Source organism: Ursus americanus, chromosome 23 (assembly GCF_024610735.1).
Source record: "Ursus americanus isolate L20-20 chromosome 23, mUrsAme1.1.p, whole genome shotgun sequence".
Lineage (NCBI taxonomy): Eukaryota > Metazoa > Chordata > Mammalia > Carnivora > Ursidae > Ursus > Ursus americanus.
The window spans coordinates 30220498-30238327 of record NC_142149.1 but is presented as its reverse complement, the minus strand read 5'-3'; the positions used below and the strand labels follow the sequence as shown (position 1 = coordinate 30238327).

The 17830-nt window shown below is 49.2% G+C and overlaps 1 protein-coding gene and 1 long non-coding RNA gene across 3 annotated transcripts in view; one reads left to right on the top strand and one right to left on the bottom strand.

The window, feature by feature from the left end:
• The window catches only part of AKAP1 (A-kinase anchoring protein 1), a 36070-nt gene extending 25421 nt beyond the window's left edge, over positions 1–10649 (bottom strand). The window contains exon 1 of one of the 2 annotated variants that reach the window (XM_045773531.2): positions 10627–10649. The gene's annotated coding sequence lies outside the window, so the exon portion shown is untranslated. Of the gene's footprint in view, positions 1–10403; positions 10557–10626 lie in introns of those variants that run through there. The other variant, XM_045773529.2, reaches the window with a different exon arrangement.
• LOC123777073 (uncharacterized) lies at positions 10649–17235 on the top strand. Its single transcript, XR_006775569.2, has 2 exons — positions 10649–10950; positions 12383–17235. It is a non-coding gene; the product is annotated as an uncharacterized LOC123777073 (long non-coding RNA).
• The last annotated feature ends 595 nt before the right edge of the window (positions 17236–17830 follow it).

Here is a 17830-nt window from a genome sequence, read left to right as displayed (position 1 = left end):
CACAAAAGAAGGGAAGAATGGATTCCCCGGATGAAGAGGAAGCAGAGCCAGGGACAGGGGTGCTTCCCAGGAATCGCATGAACATCTGAGAACCTGCTGTGGTTAAGAACAATGAGGCGCTCTGACAGCAACAGCCAAGGCGCACTGGAGAGCTGGAGATCGGGTGAGAAACAGACAACGGAGTTAAAGAAACACAGGAAATTAACTAGGAGAGGAAAGTGGGGGGAGGGGCTGGATATGAAAGGAAATATGGAAAACTAACAACTTTACATCATAATGTGCACTCTGAAGGGCAGCTTGACCAGAAGTTGTGCTAGCTGTCCCTCTATACCAAGAGGATGAGGGGAGGGAGAAAAAAGTGTAGGAATGAGCCACGTCCTTACCGTTCAGACTAGAAAAACAAATCAGGTAATACTTTAAAAAAAAAATCAAAAAAAAAACGGAAGGAAAGGAAAAGCATCCCACTTAGAAATACAGACGTAAATAGCAGGGAGGACAGCCTAGAAGAACTGAGGGCAGCTGCCTCTAGATGAGAGGACTGGTTGGGGAACACTCAGGGCAAAGGGCTGGTCTTTCAAAGAATAAGTCTGTGTATAACTTGTGTAACCAATCTTCCTACCAGCAGTGCTCTGATAGAACAAAAAATACATTTTTGGGCGCCTGGGTGGCTCAGTCAGTTAAGCATCTGCCTTTGGCTCAGGTCACGGTCTCGGGGTCTGGGGATCGAGCCCCACATTGGGTTCCCTGCTCAGTGGGGAGTCTGCTTCTCCCTCTGCCGCTCCCCCTGCTTGTGCTCTCTCTCTCTCCCTCTCTCTAATAAATAAAATTTTTAAAAAAACACATTCTTAACTATTCAATAACAAGAGATGTTCTATCACCATAGAGCTTTAGGATTCTTGTTAACCAGTATAATACGTAGTGTCAATGCATCTACGTACAAACTTGTAATGCTGTAATTTCCCCGTAACTGATGTCAATTCTGCTTCAGAGCCCCCCAGTTGACCTGCTGATATAACAGTAGTAATCACAAAGAGCAGGGGCTTATTGATGGTAAGACCTTTCCAAGCCAATGCACTGGGTCTCCCCACCCCACCGAGGCTAACCAGCATCAGGTAGCAGGACCCCTCAGGGCTAGTCATTCAATAAAGATTTTAACTCCCACTGTGAGCCAGGGTCCACCGGAGAGGGGGCTGAGGTGGTGGAAAGAGTCCTCAGAAAGCAACGGTAGCAGGAGGGGTAGGGAGTCACATTTCAGAGAAGACGCTGTGAAGACACAACAGCCCAATGGCATAAACCAGCAGCCTCTCAAAAGGTGTTCAGAGCACTGAGTGTAGGCACTCTTTGTACGTAAAGAACTAACTATATTCCTGTGCGTCTGGAAGGATTCTAGTTGATTTAGTCACTCAATCATGTGTTCTGTAGTGTAGATGAGGAACCCAGGTTGAGAAGAGCTGGGTCCAGTGTGCCTGGAAGAGAGGGAGCTTCAGACCGAAGGGTCAGGGAACGCCTCTCCGAAGGTGGCAGCAGAGCTGGAACAGCTAGGGGCAGCCCTGCCAAGATCTGGGAGGACAGGGAAAGGAGAGGGGGAGAAAGTTCCAGGCAGGGAGAGCATGTGCCAAGTACTAAGGCAGGAACAAACTTGGCTGACTCAAGCGACAGCAACAAGGGGGGAGGTGAAGATGAGGTCGAAGGGCTGCTGCCAGAGAAATCGTTCCCCTCCATCACCAAGCCGAAGCCGTGCTAAAGGTCAAGAACCCGGAGGGACAGGTTCACCCAACTTCCTCCAGACAGGAGAACGGACTTGCCCAAAGAGCCATGGGGCTGTAGTTTCTTTTCTTTTTTAAATTTTCTAAGTGATGCAGTTTTGAATTTTATTTTCTTAAGAGTATTTATTTATTTATTTGAGAGAGATAGAGCGAGTGAGGATGAGGGGGGTGAGGGGCAGAGGAAGAAGGAGACTTCCTGCCGAGCAAGGAGCCCAATGCAGGCTCGATCCCAGGACTCTGAGCTGAAGGCAGACGCTTAACCGACTGACCCACCCAGGCATCCCTTGAATTTTATTTTTAAAGATTTAAATAATCTCTATACCCAACATGGGGTTCAAACTCACGACCCTGAGATCAAGTTGCATGCTCTTCCAGCTGAGCCAGCCAGGTGTCCCTGTAGTTTCTTAATAAACAGGAACAAATTCTAGAATCTATTTCAGAAATAGGGTGCTCCCCTGGCTGGTAGATCAGCTGGTACACATTATGTGAGTCCAATAGGGGCTCACTTTCTACTTGGAGTTCTCAGCAAATGCATCTGCCAGGAAGCCCTGGGGTCATACCACACATCAGCGTTGGAGTCAATGCTAGGCCCTTGCCCTAGCCCCCCACCCTCTCAGATGAATGTGTTCCAAGAAGGCAGTCCAGCCCCAGGGAGCAGATGGGAATGGATGCATGCATGCGTGCGCACACACCCCTTGCTACTTCTCTGAACCAGACTTTGCAAAAACAACCTCGGTCTCGAGCCAACATAAACCATAGGCAACAGAGGCCCTTATACGGCTCGAAGGTTTCTTAATCAGAAAAAGATAGATGGGCTGGAGTTGGCAGCTCCGACTTAGAGGAAGGGAGGAACAGAAAAAAGGGGGAGAAATAGGACGGGGGTGAGGAGCAGAATTCATCCAACTCCTTCATATCTCTTCAGCTTCAGTGGCCCCCCAGTAAGAATGCCTAGTAAGGGGCATGGCTCTTACCGACTCTCGTTTTTGTTTTGGTTTTTAAGCCAGAGAACACCAGTAATCAGGCTGCTGACAAAACCACAGTTTTATTACAGAGTTTTTAGCGTCTGTGTAGATAGAGGCCTGCTCTTGAGTCAGTGACTTCCCATGAAAATGGATAATGTCATTTCCAGAGAAATTGGCCACTAGGGCAACCAGAGGTCCTAAAACTAGGGAGTTCCCTGGCTCCTGAGCTGCCTGCGTCACAGGCCTCCCTGGCCCAGGAGGCAGAACTGGGCCTCTGCCACAGATCCAGAACAGAAAAGGCAGCCCCAGGGACCTCTTCAGCAGCCACTGCCCCTCCCCCCCCCATACACACACCTCACAAGAGTTTCAAGGGCGACTTTATTCTCCTTCCTCCCCTGACTGGGAGACAGCAGCAGTGTCCGCACCAGGACCTGCTTGCATGCTGAAACCACATGTACTTGGCCTTCCTAAAGGATGCCACCTGCTAAAAATAGCACACAGCACAAGCTTGGCTGGGTGGGCCTCACCAAAGTCAAAGGACAAAGCAAGGAGGTTATTCTCAGCACAGCCTTTTCTCATCAGAGCTCAAGGCACATCAGGGTGCAGGCCTCCTTCCAAGGCAGCTCGGCAAGTCACTCCTGCTCCTTTCTCTGTGGAGGGACAGGAAGGAGGTCTACGGAAGACTGGACTGGCCTTCCGATCCACTGCCCAGGCCAAGGCTGGAGGAGCAGGGGTGGGGGAGGCGGCATGCTGAGGGCTGGGCTTGAACAGATCTGTGCTTCCTCCAGCACAGACCAGGCTATTGCCAGGCAGCAGCCCATTGAGGGCTCGGGGATGGGTCTCATGACCTTCATGTGAGGTCTGGCAGGCTGCATTATTATGAGCCAAGGAATGAGGGACTTGAGGTTGTCTTTTCAACCAGGTGACTGAGCTACACCAGAGGCCGCAGAGCCGTTTCCAGGCCCTAAGGCACAGCGGCCTAGCCTACAAGGCTGACTTAGTCACAGTCATGATTTGTGCTGCTCAAAGGCACTGGACAGTTGCATAATTTGGAGCTAAAACAGGACTTGGAAAAGACAAGAGTGTTCGAGCAGGACCCTAAACTTCAGTTTCCCGTAACATGAAAACATCCTGTAAAATGGATTATGAATCCCTCCATAGGGCTGTAATGAGGCTGATGACTCAGAACACCCAAGAGCTTGCCTCTGTTCGTGGGGTACATCATTTTAATCTTTGAAAAACCCAGTTTCATGTTCCAGATGAGGATGGAAGGATAACGGGGCAGTTAAGTGAGAAACCGTCTCTAAGCATGCGGGTAAAGAGAGAACCGTCACTTAAGCGCAAAGCAGCCCTGCGTCCTGGGGTCCGCTTAGTTTCCTCAGGGCCTCAGCTCCCTCACACACGAAGGAGAAATACTTTACCTCGTAGGGCTGAGATAAAATAAAAAGGGGACACGGCTGACTCTTGAACACAGGTTTGAACTGCGTGGGTCTACTTGTACGTGGATTTGGGGATATAGTACATTACTGTAAATGTTTTCTCTTCCTTATGATTTTCTTAATAACATTTTCTTTTCTCTAGCTTACTTTTTTGTAAGAATACAGTATAGAATATACATAACATACAAAATATGCGTCCACTGACTACTATGTTCCCGTTAGGCTTCTAGCTGGCATTACGCTAGTAGTTCAGTTTCTGGGGAGTCAAAAATTATACACGGATTGTTTTTTTACTGCAAGGCATGGGGCGGGGGGAGGCAGGGCAGGTTGGTGCCCCTAACCCCCATGTTGTCAAGGGTCAACTATAGTTTGAAAAAAACCTAAGATGCCAGGTATACAGTAGGTGCTTAACAGGTACCTGTTAATGCCTCCTATGCTGGCTGGCTTCAAGACAGGAGAGCTCTCACATTATATGCCTGTCTAGCCGGGCTCAAACTAGGCATGCCCCGGACTAGATGAGGGGGTATCTGGAAATAAAGCTCACTCCCCAGAGCTAGCCCCACACCAAGACTTCAGGACCCCCAGTGTGGCCCAACTCTCCCCAACACCTTCTGTAAAAACAGGCCTAACCCCCAGATGGACTGGAGGGACAGAATGAAAACGACGCTTGTCTGTAAGGAGCCTGCCAGTCTGGTTCAGCACTAGTCCTGCAGTAGGATCCTGCAGGAAGTCATCAGGTATGAGTGAGGGACCAAGTAGCAAATCCGCTGACAGTGAGCACGGGCCTTAGACAACCAGCAAGGACCTTTAAGATAATAAGTTTTTAAACCGAAACAGCTTTCTGAGGGCTTAGCATCTGCCCCTCCTGCTTCACACCCCCATCCCCAGATTCCTCAGGACGCTCCTCTCTAGAACCATTTCTTAATTGATCACTGCCTTCCAAACTGGCAGACCAGAACTTGCTTCTTAACATGCCATAGATAGAGCTGATAAATAATTTGTCACCAAAGCTATGGATTTGTGGACTCTAGAGGACTAAGCCCAAACATGTGATACTTTATACAAAGTGAGGCAATCAAGCGTTTACAGTTGGACCAAAACTAAGACCAGCGCTGTCCAACTAGAACCTTCTGTGATGGTGAAAATGTTCCAGGCCTGCACTGTCCAGTACTGGCCACATGAAGATACTGAGCACTTGAAATGAGACTAATGTCACCAAGGAATGGATTTTTAAACTGTATTTAATGCTTAAAAGTTTTTTTTTTTTTTTTAAAGATTTTATTTATTTATGTGACAGAGAGACAGTCAGTGAGAGAGGGAACACAGCAGGGGAGTGGGAGAGGAAGAAGCAGGCTCCCAGCGGAGGAGCCTGATGTGGGACTCGATCCCGGTACGCCGGGATCACGCCCTGAGCCGAAGGCAGACGCTTTAACGACTGCGCTACCCAGGCGCCCCTATTTTTTTAAGGTTTTATTTATTTGACAGAGCGAGAAAGCACAAGCAGGGGGAGCAGCAGAGGGAGAGGAAGAAGCAGGTCCCCAATGAGCAGGGAGCCCGAATGTGGGACTCGATCCCAGGACCCTGGGACCATGACCTGAGCTGACCCAAGCCGAACCAAGTCGAAGTAGCCGCTTAACTGACTGAGCCACCCAGGCACCCTTAATGCTTAAAAGTTTAAACTGAACCAGGAACACGTGACTAGTTGCTACCCTATAGGACAAGGCAGCCCTAGACCCTCTTCCCTAAAGATAGATTTAGGAGATAAGAATAGAGATATAATAAATAATAATAATAATAATAATAATAATAATAAGGGGCACCTGGTTGGCTCAGTCAGAGGAGCATGCAACTCTTGATCTCGGGGTCAGGAGTTCAAGCCCCATGTTGGGTGTAGTGATTACTTAAATAAATTAAAAACTTAAAAAAAAAATATTTAGCACAGTAGCATCTTAGAGCTAAGAGAACCCGAGATGCACTTAAAACAGTGGACTGTGGCATTTTTTTAGTCTTTGACTTTCACTATCCACAGAGCTATGCTTTCCAGCCCAAACACACCCCTCCCCATACACAACCCTGCAGATAACCCACCTTGTAGCAGCCCAGAGGCATTCAAGGAGCAGAATCCGAACATCCCTGATTGATGGTGACCAACCCTCCCTTTACCAGCTGAAGAAACTGAGACCCCAGAAGAGTCCAGAACCACTGCCACGTTTCAGCCCTGAAAACTGCACCCCGTCCTTACCCACAAACCAGGGCTCTTGCCAGCTAAACCCAGTGTTGAAACAAGCCTCATTCATGAGCCCTCAGCACTGTACATTTTTCGTCTACAACTCACCTGGGGCTTTGTTCCTGAATGGATGGGCCTCAGCAACACCGGGCTGAGTGAAGGCAGCCAGCCAGTATTACCAGATGGGGACAGAATGTTTACTATCAACTGCTGCAAACTACCAAACTGAGCTGTAGAAATGCTCAAATGGCCAGGATTCGGACAGAAGGAAGACCATTTAGCAGGAGGAAAAGAAAGTAAGGAAAAGGACACCTTGAAAGCTACTTATTACTGAAAGCCAGTCTTCAAAATGCTGCATGATAACATACACTCTCATTGCAACAATCTGCTTAGAAAGCACCAGAAAGATTAGGAGAAAAACCCACGGATTTCACTATTTCTTGGTTCTTCTCAGAAAAGCCCTCCAGAGGACGTAGTTTAAGCGCAAAGCCATACTTGTCAGTATCTCTGCCCCTCAATTTGTATTTATATTAGCCATCGAAACAATCCCGATTGACCTCCAGCGTCACCCACCTCAATTGTACTCAGAGGTGTGAGGATTAAAGGATCAGGGAGGTGTTTGCTTGCAACTCTCCCAGCATAAGGCAGTAACTGTCAAGGAAAAGGCATCCTTTAAATTATAGTTCCCACATCCCCACCAGCTACCTCTCCAGCCTGACTCTGTCCCACTCAAAACACTGTCATTGATCCTGTTTTCCAAAACCCAAGTAAGAAAATCAGGTACTGGAGCCAGCAGAGCTGCTCCTGGGAGTCCCACACACAATGGGTACTTAATGTTAAATGATCATAAAGGTGAAACCTGCATGAGGCATTACACCAGAAAGGGCTGTGGAAAAAAGAACTTGCCTTAGAAAGCCAAGTTTAGGATTTAAATACATCCCACGCAGATTAGCAACTCAAATGGTAGGAGGGGATTTCAGTGGGACAAGAGGCCCAGAGGACCCCTGCCTTTCCAGAATAGAGGAAAACAGAATGGCAGACATAAGGTGGTTAACTCATAATACAAAATTGTTGACTTCCTCACAACAGCACAACAGACCAAGCTACAGAGAGGTCCTCTTATTCTAGACTCACAAGAAAGATCAGGAAGGAGTGGCCTGGGGAGAATGGGCTGGAAGGCACCAGCTGGCCAGGCCCATAGGGTGCCCACTCCTCAAAACCCTGAAACATGCACTCGACCGTATCATGTTGTTGCAGGCCAGAGCCAGGAGGCTGGTAGCACAGTGTGGGGAAACCAATTTGTTTTCCTTCCAACCAAGTTTCCGGGTCAGAGTCTAGGGGGAGGGGCATTTTTAATAAAATCCAAATCACTCAAGTGATTCAAGAGAAACTTAACGTTAATCTCAGAAATTCTTTAAGAGGAGGAAAAAAGCAATGCTTGAACAGCCATCATGAACCAGGCACAGTGCCCAGTCTAAAATATAATCTCAATCTGTCTTTAGGATGAGAGGGAACACTGTAAAGGCTAAAACTAGCCTTCACCCACAAACGATGGCTATGGCCAGGCCTGGGTCCAACACCCACGAATAATTTAGATTACCAACTAGAGCAAAACAAATTGCTTCAAAATACTGATGCTAAGCGATCTCACCCTGGAGCCACATTCACTTGGTACTTGAGCAGACCCCTTTGACAACAGACACCTACGTGCTCGCCCTGCAGTGGCCAAGCGTTGACTTCCTAGATACAGCTGGGAGAAGGAGAGGATATTCATACAAAAGGCTCCAGCGACTCAGAGACGTCTCACTCAAGGGCTTAGATGGGATCAATTCTCCACAAATTTTGGGCCATCACCTAGCAACTGCATGACAAAGGAGCCAGTTTAATCCAGGTAGGCACTGAAGCTTCAATGATTTGCATACCTCTAGGATCAAAAGGCCCTCTTCTATCCTAGAGCCATTATTTCGCCTGAAAATATATCCAGGAATAACTACCCAGAACCCACAAAACTAGTTAAGAGGTGAAAGAGGTTAAAGTTCAACACAAAAGCCCCCCCCCCAAACATAACTTCACTTGTTTCCAATGCTAAGAAAGTTTTTTAAGTTTTATTTATTTTTTAGGAATCTCTCTACAATGTGGGACTTGAACTCACAACCCCAAGATCAAGACTCTCATGCTCTAACCAGTGAGCCAACCAGGCGTCCCTCAGGAAGTCTTAAATAATCAGCAGGTGAACCACTTGAATGCCAGAAACAGAGAAATCTGATAAACGATCATGTTCACGCTGCCTTCTACTCATTTCAAAGATGCTCTGTGCCTTTAAGAGCAAAGGGGATGGGTGGTGCTTACTAAGAGTCCAAGCTTTGCTTTCTGAATAGAATTAAAAAAAAAAAACTAATTTGGGAAGCACTTGGTTACAAGAGCACAGTAAGGTTACTAGTTGCCAGAATTAACAGCTTTTTGTGAATGGTGTTCCTTGATCAGTAATTGCGACAAGGGGGGAGGGGAGGATAGCAAACCAACAGATATGACCGTACCAGGTGTCCAGCAGCCCAGATTTCCCTGCATGAGATACATTTAAATACTAAGTAGCCTGCACTTCAGTAGGGAAAAGATAGCTGGCTTAACCTAATTGTTCTACTCATACCCCCTACCCGGCTTGAGCCGCCTCCACTCACACCTGGTGAACAGCACCGGGTTTCTGTTAACCGCTGCGGAGCGGGAGGAAGGCACCCGCCACCCTGGGCATCTCCGCAGGAGAGGAAGAGCTTGAAATGCCCAGGGCTTCCAGCAGTCCCGGGTCGGTTTGGCACCGCCCACCATCAACAGCGCCTTTCCTTCCCTAAGCATCCCTCTAAGGGGGATAGGGAGGGACTGTACCCTAAGGCACAATGGGACTGATGAAAGCCTGCCCCCGAGGCGTTCAGACCACAGTCTTCCCAAGCACATTTTGACCCATAACCCCGAAACTAGCGTGGTCCCTCCACACCACTGGCCTGGGGTGGGGGGGAGGGGTGCAGGTCGACTGTGACACGTGACCCACGCGCCCCGGGGCATGAAGTCAGCAGGCACACCGGGCAGAACAGCCTCCACCTCTCCCAACACCCTTGCAGGAGCTGCAAATGCTAATCCTCTCGACAGACACCAAGCCTTTGACCTCAGGACCCTAACTCGGTTCAAAAGGTCCCTGCCCCCAAAACAGGGTTCCAATCACCACCGTGCCCTAGCCCATCCTCCGCGTACCGCAAACCTAGTCTCTTCCCAGGTTCGCCGCACTGAACTCCAGGGCTAGGCTACCTGCACGGGTTTGCCACCGCCGGGCCTAGGTGGGGAGCAACCCAGCGCGAGCTAAAGGGGCCCAGAAGTTGGGTAAGGTTCCTGAAGTGACCATTTCAACTCCAGCCCTTCAGGAGGAAGAAAGGGGTGCCCGCGGGCCTCGGGGCACCTCCTCGCCCTTACAAGCACCCGGCCCTGCCCAAAGCCCGCCCCGCCGCCGCCTCTCCCGGCTCAGACTTGGGTACACACGACCTTTGAAAAGTAAATGCGTGTGGGGTTGGGCGACCTTGGGTGGGACGCGCTCGGGTCTGTCTCACGGGAGGGTGTGCGCGCTCGGGGAAAGTTAAGCCGCAGAGGGGTGCCTCGGGCGCCGCGTCCTCGCCTCCCCCGCCCCAGAGGACTGTGACGCGCGTGGGGGGCACCACGCGGCCGCAGACCATGGCCCCAGCCGCGCACACGCGACCTGTCAGCAGGAGCCCGCAGGCAGACAACCCTGGCGGGGGAGGACGAGGGGGCGCGCAGGCGACGGCAGGGAAAGGGCCTGCTTCACCGCAGGCGGCGGGCCGGAGCCCCTCCGCACGAGCTCGGCGTCCGCAGCCTCCCGCCTCCGGGACACCTGGAGCGCGCGTCGCACACCGCACCTGCACCCTAGACTCCCCTGCGCCCGACGGCGCCGCCCTCGGGGGCCTGGCAGGTGGTTCTCGGGCCAGCCGCCCCGGCGGCCCCAACTCACCAGGTCCTCGGCGACAGTCGGCATGCACAGTCCTCGCCCGCCGCCGCCCCCCCGCCCCCGAGCCCAGCAGCACAGCCCCGCTGCGCTGCGGCCGCTCCCCCACGTGCTTGCCCAGGCCGGAGGAACACAGAGACATTAAATACTGAGGACGCGCAGCTACGTGCCCGCTGCGCGACGCAAGGCCCCGCCCCCCGCCCTGGTGCCCCCGCACCGCCCCACTCACCTGCGCGTGCGCGCCGCCTGCCTCTCCCGCCCGCGCTTCTCCCAGCTGCGCCAGAGAGGGCGCGGTCTGAAGCGCTCCGCCAACATCCCGCAGCCGCCGCCCGCAGCCTGGCCTCGCTCGGGCTCTCGCGAGAGGAGCTGTAATCTCGGCGGGGTTGGGGAAAGCGGCCTGGCTAGAGCCCGGGAGACGTCGCGGAATCTCAAAGGTGTATCCCGCGAACGCAGTGTGGCGTCCCCTGCCTCGGCTCTGGACGGTCTCCCGGCGTCAGTTAGACCATCTGCCTGCCTTGTCGCGGACAGCCCCCTGGAAAAGGCGGAGAGGCCGGTGAGGGGCAGGGCTCCCCTTGCTTCCCCGGAATTGTCCGCACTTTGTAATGCATAATCAGGTGGCCATTAATAATTGTTCAGTAATGACTGCATAATAGGGAGTACCGGGCGCTGCTCAGATGCAACTTTTTTGCCCATTTTCACATTCGGTGATGTTGAACCGAAACGCTTTCCTCTAAATGGGTTTGGGTTTTGGAAAAATTCCTGCGAAGAGGAGGTCACCATGAGCCACTAACTCTGCCAGGAAACTTGGGAAAATAAATTGCCCCCAGACAAGTGACAGGATGGGGTCGCAGTTGGCTAGGCCTGTTCTCAGTCTTAAGAAATAGGGACGTTAAGTAAACATTTGGGCAAAATGCAGAAAAGAGATCATGCCGACCACTAACCCTTACTTGGGAAAACGCTTCATCCTCGTTAGTGATCAAAACGCAAATTTAAATGACAATGAGATCCCATTTACCTATTGAGTTTTAAGTATAAATTCATATATATATGAATCCCAATTGCATGCTGCCATTAGTGTTATGAAGGAAACAAAGAGGAAGCTGAAATAGGAAAGAAATAGCAAGGTTCTATGGTTCCAAAGGCATAAGGTAAAATTTAAACTGAAACGTAGTGGATGAGAAGGAGTTAGCCTTGCGAATAGGATTTGGGAATAAGGATTAGGAAGTATTTCCAGCAGAGGCAACAACACAGGCAAAAGGAGGAAAGAGCTTCTGGTGAACTAGAGGATCAGTGTGGATGGAATACAGTGGGGTTGGCGGCCGTGCTGGAAAAAGAAGGTTGCAGACAGAGGGAAGAGGGTTGTGGGGAGAGGGTAAGAGAACTAGACCACCTTATAAACTATAGTAAAGCTTGGGTTTTGTTCTACTCTGCTCAGCCCCAAAGCCAAGCATGCTTTCATCTCAGGACCTTTGTGCTTGCTATTTCCTTCAACTGGAACATTCTACAGACCTCTGCAAACTTCACTCACCTCTTTCAAGTCCTTTGCTCAATGGTTATCTACTCAGTCTCAGTGAAACTCTCCCTGTTCTCCCTATTTAAAATTGTAATGACATGTACACACACACACCCACACAATTCTCTGTCCCTCACCCCTTCTTTATTTTTCTTCATAGCTCTTATCACTATCTACATTCTATATACTTCATTTATTCACAAGAGCTAATATCATTGGGGGTATGGCATATGGAGGGCATTCAGTAAAAAAGATGTTTAGTGAATAAACGGAAAGACATTAAAAAAGGTTAAGTAGAGAGTAATAGTAGGGGCACCTAGGTGGTTCAGTCAGTTAAACATCTGACTCTTGATCTCAGCTCAGGTCTTGATCTCAGGGTCATGAGTTCAAGTCCTGTGTTGGGTGTGAAGCCTACTTAAAAAAAGAGAGAGAGAGAGAGTGAGTGATACAATATAACTTCTGTTTTTAAAAGGGAACTGAAGCTGCTATGGAAAGAATGGATTGAAAGAAGACCAGTACAGAAGCAGGGAGACCAGAAGAGAAACTGCTACAATGGGCCAGATGAGAAATGGTACTGGCCTGAGCTAAGAGTCATGGCAGTGGGTATGCAGAGACTGCTTTGGACACAAGATATATTTGGAAGGAGCACCAACAAGACTACTTCACTCATGTTGTTGGGGGTAAGGAAAAGAGAACAATGAACGATGCTTCCCCTGGCTTGGATCACTGTGTTAAATGGGGTACAATTTATTGAGATAAGGGAAGATGGGGGCAGGGAGTCATTGGTTTCATTTGGGACCCACTATGTATATAGTGTTTTGTGACATTCAAGTGCAAATCAGTAGTTAAGTTGTATATGGAAGTCTGGAGTTCAGAAAAGTGGCCCAGGTTGGAAATACAAATATGTATTGAAAATCATATAAAAAGTGGATATTTTAAAGAAAGACAATGCCCTGATGGTGGTGGAGGGATGGAATGTCTACAGGGGAGAACCTGGTATAATGAGGTCGAAGTCGTTATGTCCTGGAAGCATTGGTAGGAAAAAATGGGGAGAGGGAGGAAGTAGAAGGAAGAGGGAGATGAGACTATGAAAATGGTTATGAGGAGGGGCAGAAAAGCAGGGGCAAACGAGATCAATATGTTAGTCTCATCCTCGGTGTGGACACATGAGCTGAGGAAGAGGCGAAGTGGGTAACTGGAGTACTAGGGAAAGTGCAAGACACAATTCACAGGAGGGAAGCTGAAAACACAGGATTAACTATAATCACAGCTAAAGATCAACCCAGCAGCTGTGGCTGCGGAGGAGGTGGCCACAAGGTCAGGGCAGTGCACAGGTCACAAGGTGGCCCTAGTGTGAGATGAGAAGGTGGAGGAATGAGAAGGGAGGTGAGAATGGAGGGCCATCCTAAGGACTTGGCCTTGAGGAAAAGAACTTAAACTTTAACATCAGCTCAAAATGGGCAAAAGTCTGCTTAAGGCAGGGATTTTAAGCTAGGGTACATAAAACAGCTTCAAGGATGTGTGAACCCCCTGAAATTGCTCACATGGTTTTTTAAGTATGATGTTTTTCTGTGAAAATAGTCATGGATAGCTTCTATCAGATTCTCTAACCCTGATGCTAAAAAGTAATAATTACAGGGGCACCTGGCTGGCTCAGTCTGTAGAGAATGTGACTCTTGATCTCAGGGTCATGAGTTTGAGCCCCACATTGGGCATAGAGTTTACTTAATAAGAAAAATTTTTTTTTAAATAAAAGAGTAAGAATTTGGTAAACACGACAGAAGGCAACACTGTATCTTTAAAAAAAAAAAAAAAGAATCTGTCAGTCAGAAGGATGAAGTGACAAAGGAGACCAAAATAAAACCTGGGGAGTAAGGAGTGCCCATCTAAGGGAGAAGGTACTCAATCCAATCTAATCAAGACACTGTCCTCTCTGTAAGTGGAAATGGTCAGATCAGAACCCAATGCTATTATTCATTTGCATCCTTGAATTCTGCTCCTCGTTCTGACTCCGTACCCACCAAGCAACCTTCTGATAATTCTCTCCAAGGAGAGAAGCCATGGCTGGACCTGTGGCAGGTTGCTGGTCCCCCTTACGGGTAGACTCTGGTCACCGTAAATTACAGAAATGGCCCTCTTGTTTTCTCCGTCTCATAGACCCTGTGAAGGTTTGTTGTTTGAGTCAGCTTTCAGTTCTGGACCCCAAACATGGTGGAGGTTCTGAGCCTGTCATAAAGTTGAGTGAGGGCTTGATACAGGACCATGGCAACTTTCATCAAAACATCATCAATACATCATGTTGTGAGGTTCTTGTTTTTTTAAGTAGGCTCCACACCCAATGTGGGGTTTGAACCACGACCCTGAGATCAAGAGTCACACACTTGTACCGACCGAGCCAGCCAGGCAGCCCTGTGAGGCTATTACAAAGTGAACCAGTTGTCTTCTCTTGGCAGCACATTCAACTTCAGGGGATATATATTGAGAAATGCCCTGCCTTTCCTACCGGAAGCATCTACAGAAGGAACTTTTTCAGTGCTAGCAAATATGAACTGTCTCCTTAATGGGCAATACAGCGAAGGAGTGTCCTAGCACCTTCAGTTTCACTGAATAAACAAGTGAAACCAAAACCCTCCCATTCTCCCCCAGTTATGCCCCAGGATCATGTGTCTACAGAGAGGAGTAAATTATCTACTCCTAAAGAAGTCAATAGATAGAGTTAGGGAGGGGCGCCTGGGTGGCTCAGTTGGTTAAACGTCTGCCTTCTGCTCAGGTCATGATCCCAGCGTTCTGGGATCCAGCCCCGCATCAGGATCCCTTCTCGGCAGGAAGCCTGCTTCTCCCTCTACCACTCCCCCTGCTTGTGTTCCCTCTCTTGCTGTCTCTCTCTCCCTCTCTCTCTCTCTGTCAAATAAATAAAATCTTAAAAAAAGAAAGAGTTAGGGAATAATAATACCCATAGCAAATATGAATGAGCACTTAATGCCCAGCGCTATACAAAGTATTTTCTCCTAATCCTCCACCAACCTCAAATACTAGATGCTCTCATTCGCTGCGTTCCCATTCTGCAGCCCTTAGTCACACAGCAGTGGAGGCAAGGTTTTAACCTCAAAGATCTGGCTTGGAGCCCATGGATTACCAACTCACTACAGCGCTACTGGAGGCAGACCTAGAAAATCAGCAAGCGGTTTGATTCAGGAACCTGTCTGCTCCATGTTTGAATTGTGTCCCCTTAAAAAAGATATGCTGAAGTCCCAACCCCGGTACCTCAGAAGGTGACTTTATTTGAAAATAGGGCTGTTGCAGATTTAAGTTCCGCTGAGGTCATGCCAGAGTAGCTTTGACCCCTAATGCAATCTGACTAGAGTGCTTATAAGAAGACAGCCACGGGAAGACAAGAAACACAGGGAGAAACACCACGGTACAAGAGAGCATTGGATTTATGCATCTGTAAGCCAAGGAATGCCAAAGATTGCCAGCAAACCACCACAAGTGAGGAAGAGACACCACTTCTCAAACACCTTCATTTTTTTAGTTCTTCCCTGGAGAACTGTGAGACAACACATTTCTGTTGTTTCTGAGCCACCCAGTTTGTGATACTTTGTTCCAGCAAGCCTAAGACATTGAGACAGTACCTTTCTTTCTTAAATCCACGGAAGCCAGTCGGAAAAAGGGAATGTGAAGTCACTCAGCTGGTGATAAAAGGGGGCTGCCCCCTTCCTCCCCTCTGGACCCAAGGTGTCGTGGCTTCACAGGACAGAGGTCCTATCCAAGTGGCTGTCCTGAAAGGGCCTCAGCTAACCAGTACCCAGGCTCTGGCACCATCACCTATATTTCCGGAGACTTTTCGGCTATATATTTAAGACCTTGATTCGGGTTCTGTTCAGTGGGCATCCTGCAGGGGTATGGTTGGCTCTTTCCCAGAGCCTACTCCACTCTTCTCAGCTTCCTCCAGTGGCAGTACAATTGGGAAGTGGAGCCTAAGAAACTCTGTAAACTACTTCAGACCGAGTGAAGTTGTACCCAAAAGCAATGCAGGTCCTTCACTTATAGCCAAACTCATGCATATAGAGAAGCAATTAATTATCAGAGATTGTTACCTATTTCATTTCATCCCATGGGCGGGATTTCCTCTGGGCCCACTGTCATGATGCTCCCAGGAGGTCACCTGACCGTGCTGCGTGTCTGTGTAGGGATACTCGAGTTGCTTGGACTCTATAAGAAAGCCGCGGTGAGCCCTCTCTGGTAAGGTTTATAATCTGTTGTGCAGTGTTTATTTTGTTAGTTTGCATACCTTTTTGTATGCCACTGCAGCTGGCATTGTCTGCAACAACAAGATCTAGAAGTCTTAGATAACTGCAGGGATAGGAACTTCCATGGGGATGAGACCTTCTGCCAAGGTGACCCACCTCCAGGAATGATGGGGTAGAGCACATAATGACATGGGAGCTCAGATACTGGACCCAAATTTTCCATTGTCCCCAACTTCCACACATGTTCCGAAAGTTCTCTGGAACCATTTTCTTGCTCTATCTATTCTAAAACCTGGCAAGTTTCTGTCTTCTGTTTCATGAGACACTCCAGTTCCCTACAAACTAACGTGTTCTACCCAGGACTGCCACTAGCCCACACAGTGGCATTGTGCAAATTAGTTAACAGGTGTCCCTTCCCCCAGACAGACACAGCTCTGTGCCAGGCTCCACAGTGAGCAGAGTGCAATAGCACAGGCTGTATTTCAGCCTCTACCTGCCCTTGAGCTAGATGTCCTTGTACAGGACACAAACTGCACAACTGTCCATGACATTCCTGCAGTTGGGAGTGAGTCCTAACAGAACAAGTGCTGTCTATTATGACACGATAAGCCAACCGGACCTCCGGGGGTTTTGTGCACAACACTGCAATGGCTTCATTCACTTAATTGCTGCCGAAGCCTACAGTATTGCCTTGTTCAGCATAGATTTTTCTTTGGTTGTTTTTGTTTTTAAGATTTTATTTTTAAGTAATCTCTATACCCAACATGGGGCTTGAACTCACGACCCTGAGATCAACAGTCACATGCTCCACCCACTGAGCCAGCCAGGCATCCCTCAGCACACGTATTTAAAAAGTGGGGGCACCTGAGTGGCTCAGTCATTAAGCATCTGCCTTCGGCTCAGGGCCTGATCCCAGAGTCCTGGGATTGAGCCCCTGCATCGGGCTCCCTGCCCCGCATCGGGCTCCCCGCTCAGAGGGAAGCCTGCTTCTTCCTCTCCCACTCTCCCTGCTTGTGTTCCCTCTCTTACTGGCTCTCTCTCTCTCTGTCAAATAAATAAATAAAATCTTTAAAAAGCGCTTGTTGCAGACAGTCTCTCCTTTGCCGGCCTGCCCACTGCTCCCTTGCAGTGTATTCAATACACCTCTATCTCCTTTGTTCTGCCTTGGGTGAATTCTTTCACTGCCCACACAGCTGGCCTCCACCCAATCAGGTCACCCCCCATTTGGTGGCCCTCACAGGGAACCGCTGCCGTGCAGGCCAGGACTGTCCCCAGATTTTCTAGGAATTTCTCGGGACTCTTCCTCAGTGGACTGACTGTAGTTCTCCTTGGGGATCTGATGACCTCTAGCTGAGGTTACTCCTCCATGAGGATCCAAAGCCCCAGGGGAAACCTGCCAGACCACCCTTGCCCAAAAGGGTGAGGGATTTTCCCCCTTCCCCTTCAGAGGGATCCTTCCCTCCCTTTCCTTTCTCCTTTCGGCCCTGGGGCAGCCTAACCCTAGTACTCCTCAGACCACTGACGGTGTCTGGCCAGGGTGGCTCCCCGGTGTGGACTGAGGGTGGACAAGTTGGACTGTCCATGTCCTTGCCTCTCCCACTCCGTCCCCCTGAGGCCTCTGTTCCCAATGTGTGGCACAGCTGGCAGTGACAGCTTGTCCAGGGCGAATC